The sequence below is a fragment of the Melozone crissalis genome, unplaced genomic scaffold, assembly GCF_028551555.1.
Source record: "Melozone crissalis strain CALT ecotype California unplaced genomic scaffold, PUWL_Pcris_2 ptg000006l_1, whole genome shotgun sequence".
NCBI classification, from domain to species: Eukaryota; Metazoa; Chordata; class Aves; order Passeriformes; family Passerellidae; genus Melozone; species Melozone crissalis.
The window spans coordinates 31,740,838-31,766,962 of NW_026535784.1; positions in this window are offsets into that span (position 1 = coordinate 31,740,838).

Here is a 26,125-nt window from a genome sequence, read left to right on the forward strand (position 1 = left end):
TGAGATCATGTGTTTTCACTTGAATGCTTAATTAGAGGTCCCATCACTGTCAGGGAAGGGTGTTGGCTTAAGAGAGTGCTAGTGAGTAAGTGAAGTCTAGAAACAAACACTTTCCTTATTTGAGTAGAACTCTAGAGCACTTCTTTTATTTTTAGTAACATAAAGGAGTATGTTCAATGGGTAATTCATTCTCACAGCTCTAGATTTATAGCTCTCTCAGTTTATTATCCTATTAATAAGACCACTGCAGAAATGGTCAATGTTTTATTTGCATTGGGCAGCCCTTCTTAGTGAGATATACATCCCAAAAAGATCATCTGTACTTTATTCAGCTGGTCTCTCAAAGGAGAAGTCATTCTCAGAAAAAGTTCAGGAATATTTCCTTAGCAGCTTATTGTCAAGGTATAGTCATGAAACTTGATGACTACACTTAAAACAAAACTATGGATATTGTAATCACAGATATAATCCCCTATACAGTGTGTCTATCAACATTCTATGTCACATTCTGACTTAGAAGCTAACAGCATTTTGTCACATTTCAGTATTCTTTATTTGAAAAAGAATATAATTAAACATAGCTTCTATATACTTATGGAAAACAAACGCTCTGGGATAGAACAAGCAAGGAAGGTGAAAGCTCAGTCAGGAATATACATTGCATCTAACAGACACAGCAAATGTAAACAGACTGCTATTATCTGAAAAAATCCATTAAGTTTGTATGCTTTTAATTGCTAAACAAAAGAAAAGCAAGCTTCTAAGAATATATGCCTGTACCGTTCATGCAGGCTATAGATAAAATATTTTGCCTCAACCATTGCAGTGCTTACTGGTGGCTACAGCTCTTCTGATGGTCATCTATAAAATAGTGAGGAGAATGTTAGAGAATATAAGCAGCCTGACATATACCTAGACTACTGAAACCATTAAATAATCCCCCTTTCTTTTAAAGTAGGGACAGTTCTGAAAAACTCTGCCGCCTAGATGTTTGACATTCACTCATGACAACAACGTTCATAAACAACAAATGTGTATGAACTACACATTTAGTTTACCAGAGGCCCAACTGAAGCAAATCTCTGCCTCACCAGAGCTGTCCTCAACACTGGGCAGTAAAAAGGTCAAGAATGTGATAATGGAATCCAAAAGAAGTAGTTCTTGAGCAACAAACATAAAAGAAGCCACTGTTGTTGAATTTCCCTTGCTTTTTTCCAGTAGTTGAATATTTTATGGTTAAAGGTTTGCCTCCAAGACTTTTAAAATGGCAAGTTTCACTTCCATTAAGCTCTGAAAAAAATGCTGTGTTAATAGTTTCATTAAATCACATTAGTCATAGGCACAGTGAATGCAGACATCAAAACACTAAGAGAAAACTACATAAGATTTTTACTTGCCTTTTTCAACATTGGAACGTGTTTCCTTAAAGACATACTTTCATTTTACAGACCATACTGGATATAGTAGTAAATGTCTATATACTGCCCTTAAGTCCATCCCTTCCTTGCCAATTCTACCAAACTGTTCAAGGAAATACACAATGTAAGCAAGATATATTAAGTTTCATCTTGCTAGGCAAAGTCCTTGCTCACAGGTATAGATGCGTATGTTGAAAGGAAGAAACAAGATTGTCTTGGAACTACACCTTATCTCATGCAGCCAGAGCTACAGTTAAGATGATTTTTGTAAGTATTTTTTCTTAAAAAAAAAAAAAAAAAAAAAAAAAAAAAAAAAAAAAAAAAAAAAGATGAGAGTCTGAAATTAACTTTGTGGATTACTGTAGGTTTAATTTTTTTTCTCTTTACTGAGCTGTTCTGCGAAATGCAACAGCACAAAATTCCTCAGGTTTGCACACCAGGTTAAAAAAAATGGAAGAGTTTTTCTTGAAATAATTCTTTTTTGAGGGGACAAAACTGAGGTTGGCTAATGTTTGAGCACATGCTTCTTCTGCTGCAGTCAATAACTGCATGTGTCAGTGTAGTCCTAGCAACAGCAGCTGCTGATTTGTCCACAAGAAGCCTCACATGAAGCAAAGCAGAACAGGCCAAAGCCAAAAACTGACTATAGCTTTAATTCTACCTTTACCTGCCTCTAGCAATAGCAGATGTTCTCAGACAGACATGCAAGTACTAGAGTATCAATAGTCCTGAGCAGCAAGAGTGCAGCCCACTGATCAAGGTAGAGAGGTTCCTCCCCTCTGCTCAGCACTCAGGAGGACACAGAGGAGATGGAGACAGATCCTTCTTGATAAGGATGGTGGTAGGACAAGGGGCAATGGCCACACATTAGGTTTCCCAGATAGGTTATGCAATCTCCATCTTTGCAGATAGCCAAAACTAGAAAACAGGGCCCTGAGAAGCATAATCTGATCAGACCTGAGTTGGACTAGGTGATCTGCAGAAGAGGCTCCTCCAGCCTAGACTTTGATTCTGAGCAATTTGCTAGCAAAAAGCATGAAGACACATCAATGGTGAAGCAAATCATTGCCTAGTAAAGGGAAACCTGACAGAGCAAAGAGAGTTGATTGGGAGCACACACACGTTATCAAAGATTGTGTGGGCAAGACAACATTATGGGAAAGTAGGAGAGAGAAAAGCAGTTACCACCAAAACGAGAATGGTGTTAACACACTGTTCAAAGTGAGTATTTATTGAATAGGAGTATAGACAAAATCTTGTAGAGGTCAATATGGAGAAAATAAAGTAGACAACAACAGTGCAAAAACATGGTTCAAAACTATCTGGTTTTGTACTTCTGTGGTGATGCTAAAATAAGAATGTTGTTTATAATCATCCTGTGACCAAGTGTTAGTTTGACACCTTACTGCAAAAAAAAAAATAATTTTATATTTGTTAGCATCTTTCCTTTAAACTTATTTGCCACACAAGGATTCATATTTTTCAATTTGGGGCCAAAATGAGACATTTCAAAGTTCAGATGTAGAGTTACACATTTCATCTTTTTTTCCCCACTTTTGTTCATCTGTACATCCTCATCACTTATTCAACATCTTCAAATAAAAATGGCAACTTCAGTCAAATGAAAATTTTTAAAGGCAAAATAAAATCAAGAATGAAGAATGAAGAAATCATTTACTAAAAAAAATTAAAGGTTTCTAAAGCATATTTAATCTTCACTTATTTAAAGTTTTAATTCTTAACATTTTCATAAACCATTTCTAACTCAGCTTTCTAAGCAGCTTTTACTGTGGTGGTGTGAGCTTGTCTGTTTGTCCCTCCTGCACAAGGTTTTGAGTCTGTCAGCAGATTTCAGCCATGTTTGAAGTAAAGCAGTTAGGGTTAGACTCCTATGACATTCCTGCACAGCACAGGTCTCCATGGCTACATGAAGCCATAGAGCCTTGGCCACTGAGAAGCCAAGATTGCAGTGTGCTCTGCTGTGCTGAGTGGGAGCCAGTTTGTGTGCCACCACATTCACATAAAATAATGAAGGCTCACTTATTTATGGCCTGCCAGCAACAGAATCTGGGGAACAAGATCCTGGACTAGCCCCAAGTTCAGGAGAGAAATTTTACTTCTTGAACAGGCATTTACAAGCCTAAGTGTCCAAAATATCTGTGATTAGAACAGCAGCACCTTAGCTCTTTTGTACAATGAGAAATCATTATTAGAAATCTGTCTCTCAAACTTAGGAAAGAAAAATTATCAAAAATGGTCCATTCATAACAGGAATGTCTGCTGTCTGTACATAATACATAATATTCAATCTTGTAATTCCTTAAATTATGCACCTTGAATCTTCTCTTTTCATGGACATGTCCAACTGTGATTATAACTATCACAGCAGCAGAATTGAAAATGTACTTCATTTACGATTTGCTGTAGATTTTTAACAGTATTATCAGAAAATTTAAGTCTGCCTGGACTTCAATGAGACCATATCTACCTCTGAAAATGTTATTATTATGATGTGTAAAATTATGCAATCAAGTCAATTCTAATTACATTGGAGAATAATAGCACATGGCAGTTTCAATACCAATAGTATTTCAAAAGCATCCATAATAAATTTCTAGACATAATCCAAATTATTTCCTGTCTTTGAAATAGGATTTTCTTCTTTTCTGAAAGTGAAAAACCTATTTCCATTTTTTAGGTTCAAAACTCAGTTAGACTGTATTTTTAAGGTAATTTGTTTTCTTAGTATAGTTAAAACTATATCTTCCAATAAATGCATTAACAATTCAAAATGAGAGATTTATTAGCATCTTAATCTCCAATTATGTTTTTCCAGCCACAGTTTTTCTCCTTCTAAGTCATCTGTGAGGAAAACGTATTCAATTGCAGTTTAGAATGCCTCTAGGGCTGGCAAAAGTACTGAGGATCCTATTGACAAAAGCCGAAACTTTCTGTACATCTGCTTATTTTAAGATCCTGTGTATTGAATTACTCCAATCCTACAACATTAATGACTTGTTCATTATAGTCTTCTTTTGGCTTCCACTCCACTCCCATCTTTCTGGATTCAGGCCATCGACAGCCAAACCTTTGCTCACATGTAGAGATCTCCATATAGAGAATTAGGAAAAAAAATCAATGACAATGACTTTGTGCTGGTTTTGGCTGGGGCAGAGTTAATTTTCCTCATAAAAGCTGGTATGGGAATGCGTCTTGGATTTGTACTGGAAACAGTGTAGATAACACAGGGATGTTTTCATTATTGCTGAGCAGCGCTCCTCATCCCAGCCAGCCAGCAAGAGGGCTGGAGGTGCACAAGGAGTTGGGAGAGAACCCTGCTGGGGCAGCTGACCTGCACTGACCAAAGGGATATTCCAAATTCCATAGCATATGGTGTCAGGCTCAGCATCTAAAGCTGGGGGCAGAGTGATGGTATTTGTCCTCAGAAGTCAGCGCTATATATGATGGAGAACAGCTTTCCTGGGAAAGCTGCCTGTCCATGGGAAGTGGTGAATGAATCCCTTGCTTGGTTTTGTTTCCACAGGCATTGGTAATTTGCTTTACCAATTAAACTATCTTTAACTCAACCCATGAGTTTCCACGCTTTTCCAATTCTCTTACCCATCCCACCGGGGGTGTAAGTAAACAGCACTATGGGACTTGGTTTTTGTCTGGGGTTAAATCACATCAGATTTCCAGAGAGTTTCAGAGGTATATGTCCATTCATCTTGGTGATTTTTGCATTCAGTATTAGTGAGACAAGCATTTTAACATTGTTTTATGTTTTGTGATTTGCAACAAACATTCTGGCTTTTGCAGCACTAGACTTGGCACAGTCTACTAAAATCCTTGAAGTAAAAATACGTATAACTTTTCCACAAGAAAAAAGTTTGAAAGAATTTACCAATTTCATGCAAGAACTTCAAAAAAGAAAGGCAAGTATTAATAACTCTGATTTTCTGAAGTCTCATATTGCCCAGGCATGATTTATATATTGGAAACAGACAGCATAAGCAATATTGTCTATATGGAGATGTCATTCTTTTACAGAGAACAAGCTGAATTTTTTGCCAACTATCCCATATAACTTCATCCTCACAATTGTTCTAGGAAAATATAATAGGTCTTATTTTATTGAATTCACTAGTTCTAGTAATACTGACTTTTTAATGATTTGTCTTGTTAATAAATTAGAGAAAAGCTTTACTATTTGTGAATCCCCTTTAAAGCTACCAACCACTCTACAGAGCCATTTCTACTGGCAAATTACTCTGATTCTCAAAGCAACTTATAGAAAATTTCACATTAATTTTTTATCTACTTACATGACTTATGCTTTATTATTTGCTTTGCAGTCTATAAACTGCTGTAATAAATATGAACGAGACCATTAGGATCATTGGATATGGCAACAGATCAGTTCCACGATGTCTCCATGTGCTAATCTCAAAAAGGTGTCAAAACAAAACCAAGAAAAAATATCTACGTTCCCCTTTATGAAATATTAGTAAAATTAAAAAATATTTTTCCAGCAATTTCTAAAAATCTGTGCTGGGTTACAACAATCAAAGAATATTTAGAATAAAAATCCCAAAAGTGACACTCCAAAGTTCCTTTGGATATCTACCCAGCTTCCTAGCCTCATGTTTCTGTGATGCACTGAACAATTCAAAATATTACAAGAAGATGATAATGCTAATGAACTCCTCTCCTATTCTAAATGTTTCTGGTTCATTAAAAAATTATGACATAGAAACCTTCCAATCCTCTTAAGGCAACTAGCAGAATTCTGAGAGTTTTCATTTAGTCACTACAGAAATCCAATTTTCTTGGTAGGGAATTTTATTCTGATCCCTTGACTGTGTTTTGCTAGTCTGGACACTCTCACATCTACTTTTTTATATGCAAATCAAGCACTCTTTTTTCTCTCCCTCCCAGATAAATGCCATACAACTACAGTTTGTCACCAATATCATCTCTATTTTGGTGAGATACAGAGACTTAAATCAATAAGGTCTTTGCTGTGTTAGTCACTCTGCAACCATGAAGAAACACCTTATAAGCAATAGAGTTGCTCAAACTCAGAATAACTGTTACGGAGTATTCTATTACTGAATTTTCACAGCTCTTCTGAAAGTCAGGAGAGGTACTGAAACATCAGAGTAATTGAAAGTTTTCACTTCTGCCATGCCTCAACATTTATATGATGTGCTCATACACTTCCACAAAGCTGTAGAGGAGCTGTGGATTGCTGTTGATCACGGGAGTCTCTTGTACGGGACAAACCCACAATGTGCTGCTCTCCTGATGGATCCCACAGGCACCAAAGGGCAGACCACACTGAAATGTGGAAGCAATTCTGCAAGAAATATTTCATTAAGAAACAATGGGGCGTTTCTCTGAGATACCATGAGGTATCATGAGAACTCTTTAAGGACAACCTAATCTCAGAATGACAAAACAAATCCCAGTTACTCAGAAAGCCTTAGAGCTATTTTGGTTTTTTTCCTTAGTTTCACACAAAAATCATTGCTTCCATTTCTAACAGCATAGCATTTATTATTCTTTTTCCTTTTCTAACAGCATTATATTTCTTATTTTTCTTTCAGAAAAGGACATCTCCAATCTCTTCATCATTTATTTAAAAGTATTTTGAAAGCAGTAAGGCTTATGAGTAAATGTGTGCTCTGGGACAGTCCTTAATTTTAATGAATGAAAGGAGGTGTTCTTTGTATGAATTTCAGTGATACTGAATGCAGGGAGCCACATATTGTCACTTCAAATTACTGTAATCCAAAGGTATTAACAGGCTTTAATCTGAGTGTCTTCACACACTAAGCACACCACAACTGCAAGATTTTCTGCAGTATTAATAGTATTCCCTAGGGCCTTCCTAATTGTGTACATCAAAGGTTAAAGTTTCTCTTAATTTGCAACATATTTTTGAGTACTGGATTAAAAACAGGTCCAGTTCATGTCTATTTACAACCTACACTTTCTAATTAGATCTTTCTAATTTCTAACAGCTGCTATGATAGATTGTGTGTTACATCATGCTCCTAACCTCTATTATTTTCAGCTGTAGAGGTTGGCATTTCTCATCAGTATTTTACTCTTTATTTCAACTGCATGATTTGACTGAGTTTCTTAGTCTGTACCCTTCATTTTACCTCTGAAAACAAAAGGTATAAAAGGGATTTTAGGAAGGGATTAAAGTATTTAGTCTTCCTGAGAGCATTAAAGGTAATTTATCACCTTAACTCATGTGAAACTCAAACATCTATAAATCTCTCACCACATACTAAAGCACAAACAGTGACAGAAAGCAAAACTAAAAATTACCCAAACTACCAGAAAACATTTTATCTCAAACCATACGTGAGGTAATGTCAAAGATCAAATACCTCATCTACTATGTTATCCACATCAGCAACTGAATTAACCAAGATGGCACTAAAATCCAAAGTTTTTTTCACACAGAACTGGGCACACCAGTCAGGACTACAAACACCATTTTCTTCAATATTATTAAGATGAATCTTTGTCTTTTTTTGGACAAAATATGAACTTTTTACTATATAGATAGCAGGATTGATAAGAAACCTCAGCTTCTAGTTCACTGGTTTGAAAATTCTTATCCTGCATGCCTATTATCTTGTCTCTTTTTTTTCTATTTTTTTTTTTAAATTCCTTTTAGGAGTTTTTGTGCAATTATTCTTGCAGGAGCTAAGCTGTGTCACTGTTTTTTAATAGAAAAGACTACACTGAAATTAATTTTGTACATTGAGTGGTGGGTATTCAGCATAAGTCTTTGCTTAACAATAGTATTTAATCTCCTGACGGGGAATGATGTGCATTCAACAATAGCTAATGGAAGAGAAACTGGTGGAGAAATTCCAAAAATTGGCTCCTTTGCTGAAATCAGAGCATTTACAAAAACTGGATTATGTTGCAATTTAAAGTAGCTAAAAAGTTCTGGCCTTTAACTGTCAAGTCATTCTTTGTTCAACATCACCAGTTTGCATAATGGCATAATAAAAAGTCCAAATTTTGATGTACAACACTTACTTTTTTTAAAGAAGACACATTTTGATTATTCTAACTTAAAAAAAAAAAAAATCAGAAAAAAAGAAAATGTTAGGACTTGTTAACTGGGGAGGTAGGAGGGGTGGAGAAGAAAAAACCAAAACACATTTCAGTGTCTTCAAGTCTTTTCAAAATTTCTCTTCTCTCTGTGTGTTTAGCCTGTTCTGCAGACACTGTTGTAAATAAATTATGTTAGAACACAACTTAAACAGTGCCTTGGAAAGTGAGTAAAAGGATAAGAAATACAGTGGAAATGTCAGACAGCTCCAGGAAATCAAGTAACACAAGAAACTATTCTTGAAAGCAAGAGCTACAGTGAGGTTAATTGTGCAAGACTGAAGTGCCACCCATGGCTGTGGCTTAGCTTTTATTGTTTCTGGACAGAACTGCCTCAGTCTCTGGGAGGTATCTCAGCTTTAGTCTGTCTCTAAATGCCCTCTCCCTTTCCCAAAGAAACAGAACTTTCAGTTCAGACAGCAGCAGCTTCTACCTCAATTTGGTCCATAAATGCCTCAGGACAAACTGGATGAAACGGACTGAGCTTTCTGAATCATCCTGGTCACGTTTAGAAATCCACAGGGATTTCTAAACAGTACGCAGTCTAGAACAAACATGGCTGCTGGATTTACATAATGATTCAAATGGTTTGTGAAAATCTTTTTTTAAAAAGTTGTTGAAAGAGAAAAAAAATTGTTACACTGACATAGCATCAGCTTTCAGCACATGTTGAAAATTGTATTTCTAACTTCATCATGAATCAGCTCCTTCTACAAAAACAGGCAATTTCTTTTGTCAAGGTTATCTCTATACCTTTATTCCTCACCATTCTGAAAGCATTGGATGAAACTCAAGCCAGTCATTTCAGATTTCCTTATTAAGAAGCTGGGATATGCACTCACAAGTAACTCACACAGCTGTGGAATTTACAGACTGGTAAACATGCTGGACACAGGACTTGTACTGGAACAATACAGACTGCACAACTTCTTGAGGTCCCTTCCAGCCTAGTTTTTCTGTTATTAAATATGGTCATGCAAAACACACATAATTCTCTCAATGCTTTCTTATGAAACTCATTGTGGCTTTTGTTTGAGGCTGTAGCTGCTCAAAGTGTTCAAGGCACAGATGTGCAAACTCTTTGTTGTGTGCAGAATTGGTTTGCTCCATATATCAGCTGCAGCAATGAGCTCCAGACTTGGATCTTTACCCCAGCCAGAGCGTTCCCTGGGGATCTCAAGGCAGGACAACATTGCATGCAAACAGGTACTTAGCCTGGCATCTTACATTTCTTCCAGAAAAACAAAATGATAAAAAGTAGAGATGAAAGAAATCCTGAGAGATTACATAGCCCATTTCTGCATCCCAAGATGAACAAGAGACACTCCAACCATTTCTTCCCCCAATGTTTTGTGGCAACATTGTCACATTGTCTTTGTCATCAATAATCATTCATCACAATAATCAAGGTTCCTTGGTGGAAAACCTCCTACACCCTGGCACAGGCCACATCTTAGCTCTGCAGGCTGGAAATCATTAGTCACATACATCTTCAGGAGAGAAGACAGGGATATTATCTGTGCACATGGTTCCACTCTACTCTCAGGTGAAGCACACAGATTGCAGCCTGTACACAGGAGTATAGAGAAAGCTGAAAGAGCAAAGACAGATGCGAAGCTATACAAGCCCTAAATTATGAGAATTTTTTTTTCTGAGAGACTTTGGATTCACCAAAAAAATAAAACCCAAACCTTAATCCCATTGTCTATATCATTGTAAATCTTAGATGATTAATCTTTAACATACCACTGTGTGCTTATTGTGATGGGTGAGGTGCTCAAGAGAGCAGTAGACACCCCACCAGCTTTCTCTGGTACTTCAATATGTGAAGCACAAAAAGGCTGCCAAAAATAACCAAAGAGCCTTCCAGTAGAGTTCTGAGACTTCTGAATAGCACCATCTAAGAAGGATTTGAATTTCTTCTAAAGTTTCAGTCTTAAAGAGAAAGAGCACAGTGGAAACCAGGCAAGACACCTTTGAAGACTATTTCAAAATGCTCCTGAAGACCTAATAGCAAGAGATGTCACAGCACAACAAAAATTCAAAATTTTAACTACGGACTGCGTATTTTCAGAGTGAAGAGCTGCCAAGATATTTGTGACTCACTTCATCATGTCAGATGATAACAGCTCACATGAGCCAAGGTGCACACTTGTTTAAATGCTGGCAGAATCACAGCTTTAAATTCTAAAAATGCAACTAAATATCAGGAAACTTTAATTTATTTTGATTCTAATTAACTTGACATTTCTTCCAACATGGGAAAAAGAATGCCAGTCTTGCAGAAAAAGCAGCAGCCTCAGCCACTGGGGTCTTATTGGTAAATGAAATATAGGTTTCCCATGAGATTTCTGATTGACATTCATAAACATGATAAAAAAATTACAGCACTCACTCCTTAAATTCATGCATACATATATATACCTTCTTTATAACCTCTTTTGTTTTATGTCTAAGAAAAGCCAGATTGAAGTTAGGCAGGTCATATAGCAGGACACTACCTATGCTACAGCCTAATGCATCCCACCAAACCCTCAAGTTTTGTTGCCTATCATCCTTCATTTTGTACTTAGATTCTAAATTGTTTGACAGGAGATCATTATTTGGTCTTTCTAGTATAGTATGTTATAGGGTAAAATTCTAGCAGATCATAGAATGTTCTGTAAATCAGGAAATGGCAAAAAATGAAAGTAATAATATGTGATTTACTGTGCAAACCTCTGTCAAGTAGTTTTCACCATATAATTCACACTCAGTAGTGTAATACTCTTTGGCCTCTGAACAGTGGGATGTGGTTTATATTTTATTTTAAATATACTTTATTTCATGATTTGTTATTTAATGTTTGTGTACATCTTGAACAGCAAAACACAATGAGAAGCCTAAGTATTATTTTCAGTCTTTTATCATGATATTTTGTTTTATCATTCTATATTCTGTAAAGATTTGCATACTGAAAAGACACTAAATTTATTCTTGGCTTTTTCTATATACTTTCTGTGCTTAGTGGAATGTAGCTAAATCCATGAGTGCAAATATTACTATTTTCTAAAAAACTTCAGATAAGAAACAAGTCAGAAAAGGAAAGTATCTGGGGACACCATTCATATGCAACCCTCAGACAAAATCTATGAACCAAAGAGCAGTTTGGGGCAGTAAAGCTGTGTGACTTTTGGTCAGCCTGCTGAGAAAACTGCTGAGATGACTGAAAGGAAGTGAAAAAAGAAAAGCTATGTGAGTTAGGAAGCCTAAAAACACACAAAAAAAGTCGAGTGTGGATGTGGGGATAGTTAGTAGTATGAGAACTCAAGAGGAAAAAATACTGACATTAAAAGGTTTAAAATGCTAAAAAGTAATTGAGAAGCAGAAGATGGAAATTCAGCAAGATCAAGGATCAAGCTCAATATAAAGGCAAAGATTATTGACCTCTCCTCATCTGAGCAGCAAGTGCAATCTCATCATATTGGTGAGTATATAATGCTCACCTGGTAACATTAGCCCTTGCTATCTACAGTGTGCTTACCCATCAATAAATGCTCTGCACTCTTCAGTTATTTAAATCCTGTCCCTCATGTTCACAGTAAAAAGAGCAAAAGGATAAAAGCTGTTAAAGTGAATCAGATAAAAAGGGTTAAACATTTAATTATCGTTTTTAAAAAGACAAAAAATGAAAAAGACTTCCATAGAAAGAGAGGGAGAGTAGGAAAGTGAGTTATGGTTGCAGATCACAAGCCTGGTAAGCCCTGAAGGCATTTTCATATACAACATGCTACTAGGGGCCTTTAAACCCACACTGAATAGATTATTATGAAATATGCTATCTCCTAGAGTTATTGCGCTCATTCCATATAGAATCCATGCACAGAAACTTTCACCTGCAAAAATTATATGAACATAAGATTGACATACAAATAGGCAAGAAGAAATAGGGTTTTCATGTTCGAAAATAGCCACAGCCTTGCAATCAAACTCAGAGGGTGGCCTGGATGGTACTGAGCTTTCTAATCAGCTTCAGCAGTAATGTTGCCTTTGACTTGCCTAGATTCAAGCTTCCATTTATCAAGACAAGTGCTGTGTGCATCAGCAATATGCATTCTGCAAGCTGCCTTTGCCCGCAGGCTCAAAAGAACAGAACACACTGCAGAGCACAGTCCCTTTATGGCGCTGTCCCCACCAGTGCAGCGTAAATTGCACTCCTTGGCTGACACCCTGTGCCATGGTCCCACCACAAGACTCTCCAAACACAGCCCCTTAAGAGGGGGCTGCAGCTCATCATCATCATCATGTCTGGCTAAATCTGCTTGCAGGAGCTTTGTACCAGCTGCTGGTCAGTGATCAGGGGCCCTTCACTAGACAAGAACTCAAGCCTGTTTCTTTCTCTGTGCTGAGGCCAAGGGCAACATAAGTCTCACATAACCTTCTGGCATGGGAAGGCACTTTGTGCATCCAGCAAAGGGATGTCTGCCCTTTAGCACATTTTACAGGAGACAAGATAAGTGAGAATTATCTTCCTGCCTTCTGCTCAATGTCACCTGTGAAATCTGCAGCTCTGGCACATAATGTTTAAAATCCTCTTCTAGTTCATAAGAATATATCATCCACTCCCTAGATTTGGTATTTCATTGAGACTAGCATGGAAAGATGCACTATGTCACAGAAATAGGGACAGTCACGCAGCACATCTTCCATGCCTGCCCATTTATGTCAAAGATGATGCTATTCACTCCCCAGCTGGCTGTCAAAAGCTGTTCACCCTCCAATCCCCTGCCCACTGAAAGCTTCTATTCAAAATTATCATGGTATTCATGCCAACATCTTCAAGCTTACTGCCCTTGCTGTTAGCCTCACAAGTGGAGAGTTTTCACCACAGGTAATGTGTCTGCTCCTGCCATTGCTGGCTTCCAAAATTCCCTGATTTTCAAGCAGGTGTTCACTCTCTGCATGGGGGTAGGAAAGATGTGCATGTTTAGCTGGCTACCTCCAGTGGAATGAATTTCACTCTATCACCTGGAGACCAGAATCTTGACAGACAAATATCACTTTTTGGTCCTACACATCCATCTGTCAAAACTGAGGTGGTGCCTAGTTCTTCCCCATTTTTCAGCTGAAGTAGTCTGAAGTAACTGTGTGGTTCAGCTTCAGCATAATTTGTGGTCTGTAGAGGTAGAATGGAAGTCTGACGTGGCCTTCTCTCACCCACCATAGTTTTTGTGATCTTTTCTGGTCCAATTTCTTCAAGTTATAACTCATGGGAATCAATAATCCGGTACCAAATAATTTGTTTTTTTGAAGCTTAGACCTTTATCTAATCTATGCCAGATGAATTAGCCCACACTGGGCACACAACTTTTCCAACTGATAATGTTCTGAAATGAATCTGCCAAATACAAGGAGGAATAAGACAGTCTCATACAAGCTTCTGCACCATCTCTCTAAATTATAGATAACATATGGGTTCAGAAACCATGCATTTTTCCTCTCCTGACACACAAATATATACATTTCCTTACTCAGAGAGCTAAAAGCGGACGTTTCACCTATCCAAGACAAACAATTTAAATACCTAAGTAATGCACATTATAGGCAGTTGATGAAAAACTGACCAACCATAAATAACCAGGATTTACAAATTACCCCCATTTCAATACTAGCACTTCCAAGCAGTTTTCATGTTCTAAATTATCTGGATTAATACAGAGAAAGTAAATAACATTTGAGCTTAAAATGCACCATCTCTAAATGTTTGCATTCCCAGAATCTCATGCACATGCAAACAAATTCAAAATTAAATCACCACAAAATGCTTTCTGTGGAGTTGCAGAAATTGCTGCAGATTTTCTGAAAAGAGTCCAGTATATACACAAATACTGGGGAAATACAGACTTGATTTACACGATGGTAAAACCTGTCTCAACAGGTATAGGGAAAAAATTTGTTCTCTAAAGTACAGGTGCCATCTATAATTAATATCTTTTTAATTATACCATCTTCTTCAGAAGCATTAATTATGAACTAAAACATATAAATATAAAATTAGTTTGGCACTAATCTATAAGAGCAAGCATGTGTTTCAAAATTCACACCAGCTACAAAAATTTTCCTTTTTATCAATAATAAAACTAAGTTTAATAATTCCAACTCTCACACATTTTGATATCTTGTGTAGGTCTTAGTTTGCAAAGATATGAAGTACATTATACATCCACAATGTATGTCTGATCTATGTTAATAATGAAATACAATCAGAAATAGGGCCAACAGGGAATACTGTATAACAAAGAGCAATTACTTTTGTATGTTTCCCACATTTAGAAATTAAAAAAGAGCTTGTAATCACCTTACCTCTAAATATGAAGGAATCAATTGCATCATTTTTGCCTATTTGCAGTAAACTATCAGACTGTTACAAAAAAAAAATCAAAACAATGTTGATAGCCAAAGAAGGGAATCTTTCCAAGGCTACTCTGGACATGCAACGAGTCTCTGTCATTAGATATGGCAAAAAGATTAAATTAGGAATATTAACCACTTTTGTAAGTTTAAACTCTGTGACTTTAAGATTCTAAAATTTTAAAAAAAATATCTTGCCTAGTTATGTCCACATCAATTATTAGTTCTGTACTATCAAAAAGGTGTTTTCAAACCCTCTGCATTATTAATTTTTTCCATAGATGACATTGCTGTTTTGGAAAGCAATTTCTAGCAGGTACTTAAGTGTTTTCCTGAGTAAAAAGGAACTGTTACAAAGGTTCAGGTTTTATAAATAAAATAAAGGAAGACAGACAACCTCGAAGTTCACTTGTGAGGACAGGCTCATAACTGTCACTAACCTGAATGCTCAAAACCAGGAGGAAAAACTCAGTGTGCCCCTGAATTTTCAAACCAGTAAAACAGAAGTTGCTGTTTCATATAGATAGAATTGGAAAACACATTTTTCCTAAAATATATTAACATTCTAAATATTCTGACCAATTGTGATTTACTCTTTAGATGTAAAGCTCTACAACCTAGTAACTGAGCGAGGAGGCAGATGAATATTATACATTATGTGCCTTCTGAAAACAGGGATCTGTTACCATTCATTACCACTCTGGGTTACAGCTGTCCTGTTTCCAGTTGAAAGCAGAGAAAAACAGATGCCTCACATGACAGAAATGTCTGGAAAGGTGGATGGCTGTCTTCTGCTGCCATTGCTCCATGGTCCAGTATGGGGAAGCTGGGCAACACTTGTTGCTCAGGGAAGCAGAAGCTTTCCCTTCCACATCCTTCCTCTGGGAGGGAAATAGCAACAGGGAAGTCTGGTCCCAGCCCTTCCATCCCAAAACCTGGCTCATCCTTCACCCCAATTTGCTGTGTGGCAGCCTTGCCTGGAGCCATCTCCAAGAAGGCAGATCTCTTCAGTGGGCTGATTTCTGACCTCTGTGACAGATAATGGGACTGTGGAAGCTGAGTCTCAGGAAGGGGAATAGGATGTCTAAACTATATGAAAGATAACACCAGATCAAACTTGTAGCTCATACGAGAGAGGCATAATTATGTTTAGTGGGGCTCTGTTCATTTACATCACTCCAGTTTAAGGTTCTTTGTATATCCAATTAATATGAACAGAGTAATTTCCAAAGTTTTCCATGTTTGTTCAGATGCTTTCAAGTTTCCAGGGCAACTTTCAAACTGATGTAATAGCCTACTTCTTAATTAGCAGTAAAATGTATTTCAATAGTTTCCATTCAGTCAGGTTTTTAAGTGAGTAAACCAGTAGTCAGGATCTTGTAAAGTAGAAGGATAAGAGGATTTACTGCACTTTTTTTATCATACCCTACTTTCCAGTCCACAGGATAGACCTGAATGTTCTGACAAAGCCAAACTTTTCAAAGTGCAACTGACGGAGTTTCAAAGACCCTCCACAGATGGGTCTCTCCCATCTGCCATCAGCCTGTTCTCCAATTGGATGTGCAACCTCTCTTCGTTTGCAAGCCTCAAGGCATTTACCAAGTGCTGTTGCAGTACTTGGTAAATCTTTAAACAAACAGCTGGGGCTCCAGAAATGGAACACTAATTCTTGGCACATTTACACACACAAAAGCTCTAAGTTTAAAAGAGTAAAATACTTCTGACAGTCCATCTCCCCTGACTCAAGCCCTTAGTCAGATCATGTTTTATCAGGATATAAAAGAGCATATTGCTGGAGAAGAAGAGATGTTGTAACATGAAGCAAACTTGTTGCTTGAAATCTATGCAGTGACATTTATTTGCCACTTCATGTAAGAAAAGTGAGAGGAATTATGGGGGAAAAAAGCCTTTTCAGCAGGATGGAGGAGTTCTATCTTGACATGGATGGGAAATAAAAGAAATTGTGTCCAAGATTTCGTTTTCACTTGGCTCTGAGGGTAGTGATATGGGGGAGTCTAGAAAGAAAAATAACAACTGGCACATTCTATGGCTAGCTTGTCTGTATGTTATAAGATTTCAGACACTGAATCATCTGTCCCTCAAACTCACAGTATTAGATGGAGGAAAACACAAAGACAACATTTATTATACTAGAACCAGTAGCAGTTTTCAAGGCATTGCAGGAGAAACAAGAAGGCTGGAAGCAAGCAAAAGGTTGTGAGGGGACCCAGCTGGGCTAGCTGACCCAAAGTGGTGAAAGGGATAATCCATACAATGAAATGTCATGCTCAGCAGTGGAACTGGGGCAGTGGGAGAAGAAGGGGAAAGGCAAGCTGCCTTTCAAAAGCAGCCATCCCTGAGGGAGTGGCTGGGTACCACTCTGCTTGCACAAAGAGGTAAATGATTGCTTTTGCATCATTTTCTCCATTTTTTTCTGCCTTTTTCCTTCACTTAAACTGTCCTTATCTAAACTTATGAGTTTTATGAGTTTTGCTGTTCCTAGCCTTTCCCCCGTCCTGCTGGGGTAGGTGGGGATGGGGTAGATGAGCAGGCAGCTGTGTGGTCACTGGCCAGGATTAACCCACCACATACTACCTTCTAAAAAAACTGCCCTCACTTGAGGAAGGAGATTCTGTCTTGGAAAATACCTTCAAGCTCTTACAGAAACCTCACTAAAATATTAATTCCAATATTTTCACCTCTTTAGCTCTCATTGTACAGAAGAGAATTATATTAATGCTAATAATGGGACACAATTTTTAACTTGTAACTTGATTGCACTTCCTTTTTAAAATAATTTCAGGCCTATACCAATTATTACAAGATCAATTTCTTTCTATAAACAGGGTTAAATAGTTGACTCCCATTTAAACCTTGGAAAAAAAATTGCTGAAGTCTCCAAAACTGTATCTCAAGGAGAATATGTCAACACAGTGGCAAAGCAGAAACCAGCACTAACTACTGCCTAGTATTCCAGAGACTTCAGCTTAATTAAATAATGTTGCAAAGAAGAATCTCTTTTTTTTTACAGGAAATTACTTGTCCTCTTATAGGATTATTTTTATTATTAGAAGTGAACATAAGATCTGAAAATCACATGTATTCATATGGTTACACCAACCATTTCTTATTGATCAAATAAAGCATTTAAGAACATGATTTATGCTTTACGGGGTTTCACAGTCATTCTTAGCATAAGTAAATCTCACTGGTATATGATAAACATAATGTTTGCGTAACAGTAAATGTAAAATTTTGTTTCAATTTGCTGCAAATTAAAGTGGAGGATTTGTAATAACTTAATATTCTTGCTTTGCCCCAAGCTTTTCCTCCTTCTCTTTCCCAATTAGCAAAATTTCTGCCCAAAAGCTACCCACTCTTGCACATTCCCTGACTTTGATCTGTAAGAATTTTCCAGACTATGGACTGAAAAATGAGATAAAGATTACACTGCAAAAATAACCTAGCAGAAAAAGACCAACTATCCCAGTCTAAACTGTTTTCCTGTGCTTCAGCCAGCTCTTCTCCTGCAGAAGACTGAATGCATTGGATTTTCACCACCACCTAATTTACTTAACAAAAGCTCTCCAAGGCAGTTCTCACTTATTATCCAGTTTTATCAATTCACTCCCATGGTTTTTTTCCCCATTCTCATAAGGAGATCAAGGGCTTTTGTGCAACTCGTCTCACCTTCCCCACACTCACCAAGAAAAACACAAAAGAGGCCTAAAAAATCCATATTATCTCCCTTTTTATTGCTGTATGCCTTTTCACTCCTACCTGATGCTATTATTCATAGGGGAGTCCTCTGATAAAAAACCTGACACCATACAAGTTTCTTCATCAAAGAAAACAGCCAGCAAGTCAAGATCACTGGGAATATGTAGATAATTAAATAAGTTAAGTTGCTTTTCAAAATTAAGTTGCAGTCAAGCCAGTACTGAACATCCCTTTTTGCAATAGATGCAAAAAAATCACTTCCCTGATTTAAAAAAAAAGTCTGAATGCATGAGAGAATGATTCATAATTAGGAAAATTCAGAATTGAGAAAGAGAGCCACTATCTTCTGAAAAAAATGGGTAATTTTAGTGGTTTTATTAAGTTTTTCCTCTGCCCTGAGAAGTAGTGGGCAAAATTTAAGTCTCTTCCTGCAGAGCTGGTTTATGTAAAGGAATAAATTGGAGTCTCTTTCCTTGAACATTTAATGGGATTTATATCATATTGAGAGGTTTTTTACCGATTGTCTTTTTCAATGCAAAATTAACAATTAGTTGCTGAAAATATAATTATTATTGGTTTTAATTGTGCAACTCTACAGCATGAAAAACCCATGACAAGGATTTCAATAAGCTTTGTCTGTACTAGAAAGGCAGCTATGTTGCCTAGAAAATAAGCCAAATGTAAATAAACCCTTCATGGTAATTTGACAAGGCTATATAATCAATTTTAATACATAAAGTAATACCATCTACTCCTCTAAAGATTCTTCATCTAAATGCATCTTATTTTGACAGTCATAATGTTTACTTACTCCATTTTTCTAATGCTTACACTTTATATGACTCAGGGATAAGTACTATAAAGATCTAGGTAAAAACGAGCCCTGCTTTTAAGAGAATATTCATTTTCCTATAATGATGATTTATTTTTTAAGTTATCTTTGAAAATGCAGCCCAGACCTCCTTCCTGCTTTGGCCATTTCCATGGCAGCTTCCCACTGTTACATATCAGCATGCCCAGACACAGAAGCACTGGAGTGACTGACAGAAGCCACTGTTCTGAAAAGAATTGATTCAAGACAACAGGAAGCCACAAGGTAGGTCAAGATAGAAAGAAAACTGTTGAAAAAGAGATTTGATAAATATTCAGATTTCACTGTCTGTGATGCTTGAAAAGACAAATACTAGTATTTTTGTTAGTAGCTAAATCTCTGCAAAAAGACAACAACAAGTAGCTCAAAACTCCCTTTAAATCTATCTCCAGCTTGCCATCAGATATTTGGTGAGGGTTTTTAAAAGTCTTTCTTAAGATTAGATAGGATTTAGTGCTCTGACAGTCTCATTAGAAAGTAAGTATTCACAGAATCAAGCAGAATTGCAGAACAAGAAAACAGAGCTTAGTGTCTTAAATTATTCCGTCTTTATCAGACACAATTCATTCACTTTGGTATAAATGATTTTCAGCCTGAAATTAGAAGGATTTCCAAGTTCTCTTCACCTTAACTCACTTGTAACCAAAGCTAATTGCAAATTTCTCATTATCTGTAATAGCTGTGAGTTTAACTCCATGTAAACCAAAAAAAATCTACTCTGCTTTCTAAAGCAAAAGTACTTATTTTTGTAAATAAAATACCCAATGTGGATCAAATTATTTCATTTTATATATAATTCATCATTGCCGTGAATATAAATAATTCTGGTGTTTTTTATTGAATCCTCCACTTTGATTTTAAAGACTGGATCCTTCTTCTAGTGAATCAACAGGAATTTTGGCTGAGTTAGTGTTTCCATTGCATCAATTACAGATTAGCTAGTAAAAATGTATATTCCTTCTAAAATATAATTGTAAGGACCTGAGATCTTGGTGTAAGGACAGTAAAATCACAAAAGATAAACAGGAAAGCCTGGTTAATAGCTCTAATTAAACAGTAAAGAAAATATTTACTATAACTTTCTAAGTCTAGGAATCATTGTGTGTGAGTATAGAACCAGTTGGCAAAAAAATGTGCATCATAAAAATCAGCTTAAATCTGTACAGACAATTCAGTACAACACAGTGGTCATTTCATTCATTTCTATATTAATTTGATTCCTTTAATGAACTGTAAATTTACACTTTAAAAAAATCATCTCAGTTGTCATCTTGTTTTGTCATATTCCAGTGAAATGCTAGTAAATAAGCCTGATAATAAATAATTAGGATTTTCTTCCTTCTTGCTTCAACCTTCTCTTCTTACCTAAAGATTTTTTTAATCTTTATTCACATTCTGTACATGCCAAAGTGCTTTGCTTTACTGCTCCAGCTGCTTCACGACAAAACCAACAAAATAGCCACTTAAGCAATTTATTTGACAATCTCATCTATGCAGGCCATGAGAAGTCAAATCCTAGTCCTGAATGCCCTTGAACTAAGAGGCTGTTTGTCTGCTACATTCTCCCAGTGTTTCCTTTATTTAACTGAATTATTATTATTATTATTACGTTTACAAGTCTCCTATTCTGAAATTTTCCAATGCTCAGTCACAGTATCTTATTGCCTCAAAACATCCTGCAGTACCAGCAGGAAGAACACAGTAGCATGAAGAATGAAGTCATCAAGGCACACATTGTTTATCTTGCTCAAGAACTCTCCTTCTCTCCCTTGGTTCTTACCCAAAGAGTCCATTATTCAGAGAAGGCTGGAACAACACAGTGGGAAATCCACATTCAGACACCCACTTCTGCCAGTTCAAGGCCAGAAACAGAAGACATCCACACTGCTCAGGGGATCAGGATGTGGAGATGGCCATGCTGGCAGTGCAGGAGCTGCTGGCTCACCTGGAAGTGCCTGTGGTGCTCAGCACAGTGTGATGCTCACCCTGATATTCCAGCCTGAGAGAATTACGCAGGTACCACTGAGTGAGATGCCAGCCCCCTGCTCACACTGTTCCACCCTGCTCTGCTCACTCTGATTGAGACAGTGATTTACTGGAGTACTAGGAGGGTGAAAACTCAGCCTACTTCGTCAAGTAATCTTAGAAAGGAACAGGGTTAGCTTAACTCTCAGCATTCACTGAAGACAAGAAGCTCCCCTCAAGCAGAGGGGAGCAGGTTTATGTCCTTGCTTTCATTTTGGCAGAGCAAAGACTTGAATCACTCTCTTCCATTACCCCAGTGGGTATCTTTACTCCCTGTTTGCAAGTTATTATGTAATGGCTCACTAGCTATCCTTTTGTTCACAGAAACTTACTCATCAAGACATGTAAAATTCTGTGAAGCAGTTTTGATATAACAAGAATTTCATCCTGGCTTCATACAGATATATAAATACACACACATACATACATTCATTCCTACAGGCTGGATAAAAATATCAACATAAAGCTCACCAACCAACCCCTGGAAGTGTGAGAATTCATCATAATTTTGGGCACTCAGTGTTGGGCAGGACAAATACTCAGCAGAGACCATTAGAAAAGCCCCTGCTCAATTGTTTCTTATGGTTTACACCATGGAGCAAAACCAGGAAAAATGGCAATTGTACATTGTGATTAAAACTATTTTTCAGACGAAAGATGAACAGGAAATGCAAGAACACAGTCAAAGACCTAAACACAATTTTTGGGTAAGCAAATGCTTCCTATGTCAAATCCCTATTAGTGTAGTAATGGTACTGATCTTATAATAATAAATTTTCCATAAAAATATTCTTATGTACTTTTCCTTTACTAGTTTTAAACACAAAGTTTTACATGAAATATATTTGCCTATTGCTATACATTGACTGTATATAACATATATTTGGATGTACTCCAATATTTAAGCTACTCAACCCTTTCCACAATGAAAATATTAAAAACAAGCAGATACATTATTTCATAGTGAGGGAGAAAAATTATTTCAATCAATCATTTGTATAATGTTTTTACCACCTTTGTTTCAAGAAACACTTTCAATAAGTGAGCTGTCATTAATAGCTGAGGTCAGACTTCCAACTGTGCTGATGCAACAAAACAGTTAATTGGGAGGTTTCAATTAACAGTAGGGATGGCTTGGCACAGGCAGTGGGCAGGTTCAGGAGCAGGCACCAAGACAAAGGAGACCAACTACAGAAGTGGGCAGAAGCAGGCAGCTGCCTGTGGGGATGCTGAGAGCACTTGTGGGAACATGGATTTTAACCTGCCTGCTACAAAAGCAGAGAAAGTAAAGCATTACAAAAGTTGGCCAGATTTTCTCACCTCCCTCTTCCTATCTACACACAAACTCAGTAGGGGACAGAAAATAGAATCTTATCATCAGCATCTACAATCAGACAGACCACAATACAATTTTTCTTTCTGGCACTTGGAACATATCTCACTAACCACCCCAGTCTTAACATGTCTAATTGAGTGAAAAACTAATATGAGAACATAGAAGAATATTTTTTTTCCATAAGCTTAGACAGAATTTTCCAAGTTAAAAATTTCCAAACTGAATCTTATTATTTAAAAAATTATTCAAGTTTATTATACCTGTAACTCAGTAATATATATTCTATTTCCTCCTGAAACACATTGCTTGATTTTACATTTTGCCACGGATATATAAGAAAAATTAGCAGTTGTGGGAAACAGTTCCAAAGCCAGAGAAAGAGGAAAGGGTGCAGGTGGAAGTAAATAATTGGTTACTTTACTTCCAGTTTTATTTATCTCATTAGAAAACAGTGTGAGAACATATCACAGTTTCCCTGAGGTAAAATATGTTACAGAAATGGGAATTCAGCATCTTTCAGAGGTTGCTGGAGACTGGTACACTACTTACAAGAAATTCTGGCTCAGACCTTTAGCAGCTGTAATAACATTCTTGATCCTCTTGTAAGCAGCAGATGTTAAATATCTCAATTTGCAATATTAAAATTAACCTTATTGCATCATTATCTAGCTCAGAGTATAATCACTGTCTTGTGATGGAATTCTGCATTGGAAGACTACATCCTCTGTTTTGCTATGTTATGTTTAAATACAAAGTAATTAAATCATCGGTATTTATTTCAGAAAATCTGTTTAGTAGACATAAATGTTAAAACATACTAAGACAGCTCTATGAATCTACTTCAAAACAAAAAAGTATTAAAAACATTATACCATGAATGTATCTCCTGATCTCCTAGGCTGAGTTGATGAGATGACTCTTAGCCTGTGAGTGCTTTGCTAATTTTTCAAGTTCACTGCAACATCCTTATGAATCAATGATATTCCATTACAGATTCAGATATATTCTTTAAATAATTTTACAACATCTGCAGAGCACAAGAAACTGACTCCTATTGGAAATCATTGGGAATTAGGTACATAGCATAGATTTTCAAAACTACTCTTTGCCAGAGTAACTCTGTTACATATTCACAGACACAAACATTTAGCCTTTGGGCTATAATTTAATCAACATTTAATGCTCTTTAACATACATAGTCCTATTTTAACTTTTTTTTGGTCAGGATAAATGGCGTCTGACAGTTGAACTGAAAAGCATGATGTAAATAAAGCAGTATATGAAATACAGGATTTAAAATTTAATTGGAAATACTCTGGACTTCTAGAATAAACAAGTTCAAATCAGTTTTACCTATCTAGAGGGAAAAACAAGGTTTTGCTAATGCACATTTTTGCAGTTAATTTAAAAGCCATAGGGCAGAAAAATTTAAAATTCAGACACATAAAACAAAGCCTAAAAGTTTTAAAAAATGTTATGGAAATTTCCAAAACTCTCTGCAGTTAAGCAGGTATTTTCACCAGACAGATTGAGGCAATATCTATAGAACTGTACAAAGGGTGGAGTTAAAAATACTTTCCTTGTAGTTTACCAGTACAGAAAGGTTTCGATTAAATGCATATAAATTTGGAGCAGATGGCCAGTTGCCACTAATTTTTCCTAAAGCCTACAGAAAACTAAGATAACATTACAGTTTATTTATTATTCTAGGCAGAACTAGTTTCAGGATTTAAATCTGAGTACAAAGCAAAGTTTCTGCTAATTCAACAGCCCCAGACCCATGTTAATGCTAAGCAGATTTCTACACACAAGTATCTCCAGTCTACATGCACAGAAACACTCTGTGAAGTCCATTTTCAGGCTCTTTTGACTTGTCAGCCCTTAGATGGCAAAAGAAAGGGGGGGATGTGTAACATATGTGTACTAGATTTCCAGAGCAGGCAATTTCTGTGATGAGTATTCCCTAGCTAAATACCCCAAACTGAGTGTTCCCTTTCCACCTAAACTGTGACAAGTTGAAACTATGCATTTTCAAGTTGCAGCTGAAGGACTTCAATCTTTACTGAAAAGATGTCCCTTGGTTCAATTAATACAGACATTACTATCATACCAAAATAAATTGCAGTCTAAATGTTCTACAGTTTTCACAGAAGACTACATTTGGGTTCTCCTCCTCTTTGTAGTAACACTATTCCACAGAAACTGTTGGACATGTTGCATCTGCCACAGCACATTTAGTACACTCTTTAAATGTGAAGAAACATGTATAGAAACTATACAATTTTCATGCAAATAGATGTCCTTTTTTTCTTGATTCAAAACTAAAAAACAGTTTCATAAACTAGTTAGTGAAATATGACAACTCTTACACATCTAACAGTAAAAAAAAAAGTAATGAATTTTTTACATTAGCTAGTTTTTTTTCTCCTAACTGATAGACATGTAAAAGTATCTAAAAAAATACGAGAAAAAATGTGATTGGGAGCAGAATTTATGTGTTATATCCCAAACATTTCCAATGCACTGCAAATGTAATAATAAGTTATTTTGCACATGTTCAAAATGTCTGCTTCTCTAAAATGTAGAAGAAACAAGAACATTTTCAAAGATAGAGAAGACTTCTGGTGATCAATATTATGGTTCATGTTGGTCTGTTAAAGTTTTCTTCTTTTTCAATGGACAAAGTTGTTAATAACATTTCCTGACCTACCAGGTAAACTCTGCAGTAGCAGATCCATATCTACACTGAAAATTGCACTCATATCTTCTAGCTAGAGAATAACACATGAAATACTGTGCTGCCATACTGAGGGTGCTTGAAAATTGGGTTCCTCTGCAAGGAAGGATTAAGTTCTGCAGTAAAATTTCAGAAGCTGTCATAAAGCTGAATATTTTTGAAATCTAATTTATTTCCTCTTAATCTTTTAGGATTCCAATTTTAAGACATGAATGAATAAATACAAACAACTGATGACTCATCTTTAATTGTAATGCAGCTTATCCACCTGGCATGTTTCATAGACACCTTTAGCTCTGCTGGCTGAGATCAGCACATATTAACTGCCTGGTACAGAATGAGAATAATTTTCCTCCAAAGATGTATGTCTTATAATTTACAGGAGAATGAAAATGGTTATAAGCTATGTAAAGCCTATTTAAGAAGAAAATATTTTTGAGAAATATTCTGTTTAAAACCAAGCTATTAATCAATTGCTTCCAGAG